The sequence below is a fragment of the Patagioenas fasciata genome, chromosome 11, assembly GCF_037038585.1.
Source record: "Patagioenas fasciata isolate bPatFas1 chromosome 11, bPatFas1.hap1, whole genome shotgun sequence".
Taxonomy (NCBI): domain Eukaryota; kingdom Metazoa; phylum Chordata; class Aves; order Columbiformes; family Columbidae; genus Patagioenas; species Patagioenas fasciata.
Window position 1 is genome coordinate 25926347 of NC_092530.1, and position 9621 is coordinate 25935967.

The following is a 9621-nucleotide window of genomic DNA, read 5'->3' on the forward strand; positions in this document are numbered from 1 at the left end:
AAAAATCCATAGATCAGGCCTCTGGATCCAAACCAAGATTAAAAAAAGAATGAATTCAAATGAGAAAAGAGTACATCTACTTATGTGTTGGCTAATTTGGAAACAAACCAGTACTTTTGAATAGCATCGGTTACCCATGATATTTATAAATGATCTTTCCTATGAAAGACTTTACTTCCGCTGAAGAGAAGACCTGCCCATATTCTTCACTTTCATATTTGCCGATTAGAATTCAGTCATTCACCCCTGCTTTGGGCTGACGTTGGCAGCAGTAAGACTGACATGCACGTCATGGTGGAAAAAGGCTGCCCCAGAGCTGGATCCATGCCCCACCACCCAGCAAAGAATCAACCTGCACACTTCTAGAAACTTCTGCAGGAGCATCTCTACAAACTTTCTTGCTTGGATCCTCCATCTAAGAGCACTTTATCATTATTTCAGAAATAACCTGCTTTATGTTCCCTTCTTCCCAATTGCCAGTCCCATTTTAGCATCGGGCATGTTCAACATTGAGTTTAAGCTGGTCAGAACAACACAGGGGGTGTGCAACTGCACCACTGCTGATGGTCTCTTTGTGGGAGGTGAGCTGGGCTTTGTGCCCCCCTGTCTGAAATCTCTATTTTTTATAGCTTGATTTCCCATGTAGTGCTCACAAAGGCATATTATATACGTTAGGGCTATAAAAGATGATTAAAACAGGGATCCATCCATCACAAAATCTACACAGCATGTTGGTAACCCTCACATAACCACATTATTAGTAGCAAACTGTTCTTTTGCTTCTGAATTAATAAACTGAACTCAGTGACAGTTTTGTGTGACACGGCACCAAGGAAGGAACAGACCCGGCTTTGACTTCTTGATCTTGCGAGATCATGGGTATGTGGCCGTGTTCTTCTTTCCTTGACTGTAAAATGGGGGACGATGCTGCTAATCTATCCTAACCCCATGTTAAGAGGCTCAATCCATAAAGCCGATTTAAACAGCAACCGCAATATGGGCATGGTATTAATACCATTTAACATACTTCAGATTTTCCAGAAGTGAACAAGAACTAAAAGCCTAATTCGATTTCTTTTGAACTCTGCATTCTCTTCATAACGCTTCAACATTTAAGCACAGGAACACGCTGCGGACCAGGCCTCGCTGCTCTGTGACCACACGCTGCTGAATGTGCCAGCGCGTCCCTGTTCGTACAACCTGGATCAGGTTCTGAGATGTCCATAAACAACAACAAAATCCATCTAACGATGTAGCTGCTGTGAATTATCTGACAGCAGCAGAGATTTGACACGTTTGTGGTCTTACCCTGGTTCAAATGTAGGAACAATCAGGCACAGGACCCTCTGACAGAACCACAGCCTCAGTGCTTTAAGTTTGGCAGCTAAAGGACTTGAACCAAGCAGAATAACCAGATTAAAGACTCTAAAAGAGCACAGCCGTGCTATGTAGCAGGACTGCAGGAATCACATCTCTGTGACACTGTCTGGAGCAACTCCTTAGTTGCCTTCACCTCAGCCTCTCACAGTGCAAAACTACGCACTCGGCTTTAATCCAGCCCTTTGTAACTCCACGCTCAGCGAGGGCTGAGCCTGAACGCGAGCACAGACCCCTGGGCTGAGTCAGCCCCCTCTGTGGGAGGGACACAAAGATGCTTCTGAAGAGGTCACCTTCACAAGGCAGGTGTCCCTGCTCCACAGACACATCTCCGGTCATTGAAGGGACGCTCTGAATGCAGAAGCAGGGAAAAAAGAAAGGCTCTGATCCCAGAAAAGCAAACACACAAACCAGCCCCGAACTGGCCTTCTCTGTGCAGGTCAGTGCCACACGGGAGGGAGCTTTGTTTCCAGTTGATTTTTGTAAGAGAGAATATTAATTCAAACGTGCATGGGAAAGTCGTGGCAGCAAACCTGCTCCTTCATTACACCCCAAATACTCCATCCTGGATTTTGGTGCCACCAGCTTTTGGGTCTTAAAAAAGATTGAAAATAAGCCATTCGGGACAGTGAGAACATAGTTCTTCAAGCCAGATCCAAAGCTCAGTAAGGTCAGTGGCCTGAATCCCAGCCTTGCCTTTTCTTTCCCCAGCTCTCTGCTGAGTGATTTAAGTACCGGGCTCTTGGCTTCAATAGATGCTCCATCTTATGTAAATAATCACAAACTTTGTGGGCTTAATGTTACTTTTGTAGGCTGGAGTGATATTTTGGGAACCTACATGACTTTTGTAGGAAAAAAACCCACCATGTTCTTTCTTGTTCCATTCATGAGTACATTCAAATCTTTGGCAAAATCAGAAGACAGCAACTCTCGCACGAAGAGCTAGAAGACTTATTCTAAACCATCTCCTCCTTTCATCCCTTGCAGCATCCTCCATATATTACATTCAGCCAAGCCACTCTTCAACTTAACTTCTTTTCCCAAACTATTTCAGTCAGCCAGGGGTTCATGCAGCTTCTGTGGATAGCAATGGGTTTATTTTTGGGAGGGGTGTCTACCCTCCCTAATTACATTTTGTGCCAATAGCTAATGTGATGGCTTGTTGACTGCTGATATTCATACCCATGTCTTTGACAGGCAAGGCGCCCACTCACCAGCTGCTCAGCCTGTTTGATTAGGTTACAGACAGGGTGCAGGGAAAGCTGCAGGAGAGAATGTGGAAGCGAAGCCATTTCGTGGTTGTGCGCAGGCGCGCGTGCTTGCAGGACCATAACACACCGCTCCTCGTCATCAGCTCTTCATCTAACCTCATTGTGTGCACGTGTGCACGCCCACGTCCACCCCGATGCGTGGTGAAGATGTAAGGGGAGCTGGAAAGAGATAATTTCAAACTTGGCGTGATTTCAAGATCAACAGAAACCCAAAGACAAATGTCAGAACATTTGCCCTAACACTTCATAAACACAGAGCTCCAGGCTTAAACAAAGATGTGCATTTTAAGGCATAAAGTTGCTTTAGATCTTGAGTTGAGAAGCCTGAAACCCTTCTCCCAGCTACAGAGCACACCCCTGGTCTGGGGGCAGCTTGTGTCCCTTATATCTTATATCACAGATGTGGGACAGTGTCAGGGACAGCGAGGTGGCCATGTCGTACCTGTCTCCTGTCGTGCATCCCTCAGACAGCGCTGGGGTGTCAGCCAGGACCCCACGGGAGCTGCTCTCCCTGCTGAGGAACCCGCAGGCTGGTGGAGAACAGGGCTGGGCAAGTCATCGCCGATACGGCCCTCGCGGACTTTCCCAAAAGGGAGGTTAGTTTTGGTTTCTTGCTGAAGAAATGGATATTGCACGAGAAGCAAACTTAGGAAGACTTCTAGGATTCTTCAGTCAGCTCTTTCCAAATGAGGATCCCCTGATGGCGTTATGCAAGAAAGATCTGGGTAAAGGATTCGCATGATAGCCTTAAATATTCTGCAGGGACTTCACATCTTTTGTTCAAACATTCTCTATCCTCTCCTTCCCTCTTCGTCTTCCCTAGATCAGACTTTACTTCCTTTACCAATGTAACCTCTCCTCTACTGTTACAAAACCCCCTCTCTTGCAGCAGAAATAGCTGTACCTTGGGGACGCATCTCACAGCCCCTTGTCCATTTATTCAGTGACCATGTCCCTGCATCTACCTTGACATCCCAAGAGAAATGGGTGAAGAGTCAGTGGCGAGGTGCTGACATCCTGGGAATCTAATTTATTCCTCTTGTTCCCATTAGGAACAATTTTAGGGCAATTTTATAAACCCAGAGGTCTTTCTACCTGGAAACTTTCAAACACCCCAATACACATAATACAGGTATTTCCATTAACTGCAGCTCCGGGCTAAGAAAGAGATCAGCACCTTCATTTCTCAATGCAGCACAAACCGGAACAAACAGGACACAAAGACTACATAAGAGAGGAGAATTATTTCATCTTCTTGTCCCAGCCAGAGCCCTGAGCCCCAAATGGCTTCATCTTCTCACACTGCTTTGCCAGGAAGGCTTCACACAATGAAATTCTCACAGCTTCATACCTTAATCCATTAATATGTGTGAGAGCTGGCTGAAATCTTTACTCTGGTTATCATTCTGGAACTAAAATGCCCAATAAACACTATCCCATAAGCTCTGTTCTTCCCTCTTCATTCTACTGAGAAGAAAATGAATTGCTGTTTTAGCAAGCTACGTGTGTCTGTGCTGGGAGAACACAGGGATTGATTAGACCCATGGTGCTTCTGTCCCAGGCCATTATCACTGCTGATGGGCAGCAGCCCGTGTCCATCACATTTATAGCAACTGTTCCCTCCTGCACTCTCCGTGCACTGGGCAATTCATAGTGTAGAGAGCCAGAGGTTGCATCCAGACCATGGTGGTTCCTGTCAACTCTCTGTTCATTGTGAACTCATCTCATCTTTTTCAACCTGCTTATGCCTTTGCCCTCCACAGCATGCTGTGGTAATGAGCACTACAAATTCATTAGCAGGCATGACAGCAAACATATCTGACTCTATTCAGGTGCTTAAGTCAGTCTTTCCCAAACTGTGCATCAGATTCCTCTCTAAGGATGCAAAAGGGATGCAGGACACATGAGAGGGGCCAGAAAATTGCTTCAGTTCTCACTGGAACATGTTCACTGCACATGAAGAGGGAGACGACTGAGAGAAGGGAGAAGGGAATAAGGACAAAGTAGCTTCCTGGCTTGAATCCAGAGATTGAGCTGCGAATAAATAATAATACATGTCTAATGATCTAACAGAAACACCCATAATTCCTATTAGGAAAAATTATCCTGCTGCCTAAGTCATGTCTCCTATCATTGCCGCTGTGTCCAACAGTATATAAAACCTGATGTAGCCTAAAGAAAATAAAAGATGGAGAAAAGAGGACTGAGGTCCACCCGCTACTCATAGAGAACTAATCCTTGTCTCTCCAGTTCCTCCCCCACACAGCCATCATCTCATAGAAAACAACACAAGAACGCCATACCTACAGCCACACTTCACTCAAAGGACTCCTCATTGCTTTGCAAGTCAGGAAACCTCAGGAAGAGCACAGGTTTTATGTTGAACACCACCACACCCCACCACAGCGTCCTCTCTTCACCGTGACGGTGGAAATGGCTGAACCAGGAGGCCGGTTGGCGTGCAGGGGGCAGAGCTCTGGGGGCTGATCCCCGTGCAGCAGAAGGGGAGCAGCCCCAGCTCTCCTCATTCCAGCCCTGGATGCCAGCATATTTTTTGCTTCCCCAAGAGGGAACTTAACCTAACTTATCCTGAAAACACACTGAAGCGTAATGGCTCAGACAGCTGAAAGGGATAAAAATCCTGCCCCAGCGTTCCCAGGTACTGCAGTCTCTTCCACACAGAGATAGCTCCATCTTCTTACGGCTTTTAACCGCACTGGGCCTGGGTGTTCAGAAGAGGACCTGACTGGCAGGATGCTCTGTTGCAGTGATTTGTGCTTACTGGTCGTCTCCCTTGGCAGGAAAAACAAATGACAACAGCCTCTGCCTTGCTCTGATTTTGTGCTAGAGACTCACCCAGATAAGAAACCTACAGTTGTTTCAAAACCACTGACTTGCTTTGGTACTTCTTAACCTGTACTACAAGTTGGGTCTGGATCCATCTGCAGTTGCTCATATCAACAGCTCATCGCTATCCCCGGTTTTGGGTTCAGAAACTTCCAGGAATCACTTGCTAGCTTGTATTTTCCCCAAACTAGACATTGCAGAGATTACTAATCAGTCACTGGCAGCACCCTACCTCTCTGAGGCAGGCAGTAGACCTGGTTCCCAGCTCACAGTGGTTCATTTAAATATGCCTAAATGCAGCTTTTGACAGGAACCTGTGAGCCCGAGCAACTGGAAAACTCTGCTTGCTTGTCATACTTGCATTTAGGCACTCGCTTCATACAGGTTCCTCTCATCACCAAAGGTAAACCACTGGCAAATCCAGTCCTGGGTTGGTGATGGTTGCATTCAGCGGAACTCGGTGATCCTTGCTGATCATGTCGTTACGAATGTCTCATCCCTGAGGTTGGTTTTTCTTTGCTGTCTCATGTTTTCCCTTCTCTCTCTCTAGCCAGAAATGATTTACATGTTTGTTTACTCTGAGCTACATTCATCTGAGTCATTCAGCAACCCTCTACCCACAATCACATTACAGCAAATTTTGAATTGGAGTCTCAGTGAGTGAATTTATGCTGTTGTGAACATGAGAACTCAATTCAGGGCCATATTCTACCTCTGGGTATCAAGAAGAACTGACCTGTGCTACAAACGTGTCAACAGCATCATAATCCCGTGTTCTACATTACTCCATAGAGAAGAAAAAACTCTAGGCAAATGAATTACTCTATATTTACATCAGTGTAACAATTAGTAGGATTTGGCTCATTTCATACAAATTATACTACTGTACTTGTAGGAATAATCTTTTCTGTTTCAAACTAATTCGAGCCACCCTTGAGTGGTGATTATTGATCTCTTCCATCTGTTGTAGAAAAATAAATGTTTGCACATAGCTTTTGTGCGTTTTCTCCTCCAAGGTATGTTTTCAAGAACTACATTTCCCAAATAACAACATAATCATATTATTAGCAAGACTCATAACTCAGCTGGCAGTACCTTGTCTATTAAATCCGTAACTTGAAAAGACCTCAGCACTGACACACTAAGATTTTTTTAAGGTCGTCTGAAAATAAATCTTTGCAAAAAGCAAGATAATAAAAGAATTTTGCGTCTTGCGTTACCTCAAATGCAATTCTGAGTAGAAGCTATTCATGGATTTCACCAAAGCAGAAGGTGGTCAAGAAACATAACAATGCCTTTTAAAAAATATTACAGAACCAATTAGATTTCAATATGCTAGAACGAAAGCAATACATGTCAAAATATAAAGAATTCTCTCAGAATCCCAGTAATAAAAATAAGGAATTCTGTTAGTTCTATGTACTTGCAAGATAAATTAAAGCTGATCAGAGGATAGTCTCAAACAAAGCCAGCACCTGGACCTTTTTCTTTACTTCTAATGCTCGAAATGTGCCCTGTAGCAGTACTGGAGACATAGTTCTTGCCTAGGAAGACTTGCTCCTAGCTGATAGTGTATTGATCATTGCTGTATCTCAGAATAAAAGTACAATCAGATGGAACAGCAAAGCCACAGTACGGAGACCAGCGTGCTCGCAGTGGGCTGCTCTGATGTCAGCGTTAAGCTCTTTCATGTCTTCATCTACCATTACAGCTTAAACAGTCCAGGACTGAAGTGTTTCTTCAGCTGATAATGACTGCCAAGTTACATGCAGAGAAACTGAGGGTAAATATTCATGGATGGAACAAAGAATGACACATCTGATAACACCCAACTATGATTTTTTTTAAAATTTTTCTTCAGAAATGACACTAGATTTCTTTGCACAGGAGTATTAGTCAAGAAAATAATTCCTTTAGTCTGCTTTGGAGCTGTCTGAAAAGACATTTGGCTACAGTTTCAATAAGCTGCCTAAAGATACCACTTTAAGTTCTGAAAAGCATTTTTAAACCAGCAATACAGTAATCTGCATTTACACAGTACCTCCCTGCCTGAAAAGTGTTTTCAAGGGCTTCTGAGTAGCTTCACACGACCCTGAGAAGCAGCGACACGGGCTAAGCCATATTTTACGGAGAAGGCAAGCAACACTGAAGAAGGCTGAGAGACTTGCCCAGGATCAGGCAGGATGTCCACAGAACACAAGTAAATAACCCTCCTCGGCTCTCCCCCCGGGACACGTACACACACCGGAGCCACACGATCATCCTCTTCCCAAAAACCTCTCCTTCCATCTCCTCTTGTGTTCTGCACAGGGCGCCGCATTACATAAGCTTGCTTGCAAGGAGGTGCACCTGACACAAAACTTGGCGTTTGCATTTCACTAGGAGGAAGATGAAATCTTTTTCTATAATACACTGGAAAAGTTAAGAGGAAGCGATCAAATAACTGGAAGTTCAAAGCGACGTTGCTCCCTTGCAGTGGCAGCGAGAACGCCAGACTTCATACGTGGTTGTTCAACCATGTTACCTACAGCACGGAGAATTTAATGGAAGACTTGCACATTACCATATTCATAACTGTGACTAACAAATCTGTTGTCAATGCCACCAAAAATATCACACAAGCAGAATGTTTTCGTACCAAAGGGACTATTGAAGTCATGGCTCTGTAGTAAACAAATGAACTTATGAAGAGTCTTGAATATCAGCCCTGACATTTTTTTTAGGCTGCAGGATTTGATAAAACTATAAACTGCAAGATGCCCGTTAGTCTGTGGACCGAGGGGGACGATAAATGAGGCATTTTTTCTGCAAGCATCACAGCAGAGAACACCCCCTCCGACATCCCTGTCACCTTTCCCATTTTGAAGGCTCATGGGTCCGGGAGAGGACTCAAAACCAGGTCAAAGGATGCCCTAATTAATAACCATTTACATTCGCATTTAACCCGTACATGCCAGGATGCAGGTGGCTGATTCGGTGCGGTCGTTCAGCGCAAGGGCAGCTGAAATCCAGCACCGTCCCTCGGGCTGGGAGTCCCGGCGGTGCCGGCAACTCCCGCGGGGAAACGCGGCCCCTGCCCCGCGGCCGCTCCGGCGCCGTCAACTTCAGCGGGAGAAACAGCCGAGCCGGGGCCGGCGTGTGCCCGCGGGGCTGAGGGAGAGCGGCTGGTGCCCGAGGGCACGGGGCGAGGGGAGCACCGAGCAGCCGCGGCTCCAAGTTCGGGCGGCACCAAAAGGAAAGCGAGGGGCCGCTCAGCCTCCTCCTCCCACCGGGCCCCGCCGCCGAGGGGCCGCTCCCCCGCGCAAGGTGCGCGCCCGCCTCCCGCGCCGTCCCTCACCCGCCCCGGGGGCCGCTCACCTCCGCGCCGCTCCGTCAGGCTCTACATGCCGGGGTGCCCGCGGGCCCGGTGCGCCGGGCCACGCCGCTCATTTGTAATCCGCTCCGCGCCGAGCGCCGCGGGGGGCGGGAGCCCCCATGCCGCCCCGCCCGCGCTGCCCAGCCGGTGCGCCCGAGGCGGGAGCGCTACGCCGCTGCCGGCGGCGCGGAGCCGCGGGGCCGCCGGCAGGCAGGGCAGGGCGGGCGCGGCATCGCGCTCCTCGCCCCGGCAGCGGGCGGGCGCCGGGCAGGGCTGCGACACCCGTCCAAAAAAGCCGGCTCCCCGCCGGTGCTCCCCGCCGGTGCTCCCCGCCGCTTCCGACCGCCCCTCGGCGGCAGCCGGGCCCGAGCCGAAGCGGAGCGTCGCGGCCGGGCACACGCAGCGCCCCTCGCACTCGCTCACCGGCACACGCCGCCCCTCACACGCACGGATACACCCTCCTCTCACACACAGGGATACAGCCGCCCCTCGCACGCTCGTACACATGTATCCTCCCCTCACACATACACGTACCGCCTCTTTCTCTCACACACACACACATATACACCCTCCTCTCACAAACACACACACATATACACCCTCCTCTCACAAACACACGATACAGACTCCCTTCACACCACACACACATATCTACACATACCCTCCCACATACCCCCTACACACAGCCACCCCCCACACACCCTCACTCGCACACCCCCGCACATCCACACACTCACTGGCACACACCCAGGGCTTGGCCTGGACACGATG

The 9621-nt window shown here is 47.9% G+C and overlaps 1 protein-coding gene across 1 annotated transcript in view; it reads right to left on the reverse strand.

Annotated features, from left to right (window-relative positions):
- Positions 1–9313, reverse strand: part of TRPC5 (transient receptor potential cation channel subfamily C member 5) — an 89457-nt gene extending 80144 nt beyond the window's left edge. Inside the window, exon 1 of the mRNA XM_065846603.2 lies at positions 8853–9313. The gene's annotated coding sequence lies outside the window, so the exon portion shown is untranslated. The remainder of the gene's footprint in view (positions 1–8852) is intronic.
- Between the last annotated feature and the right edge of the window lie 308 nt (positions 9314–9621).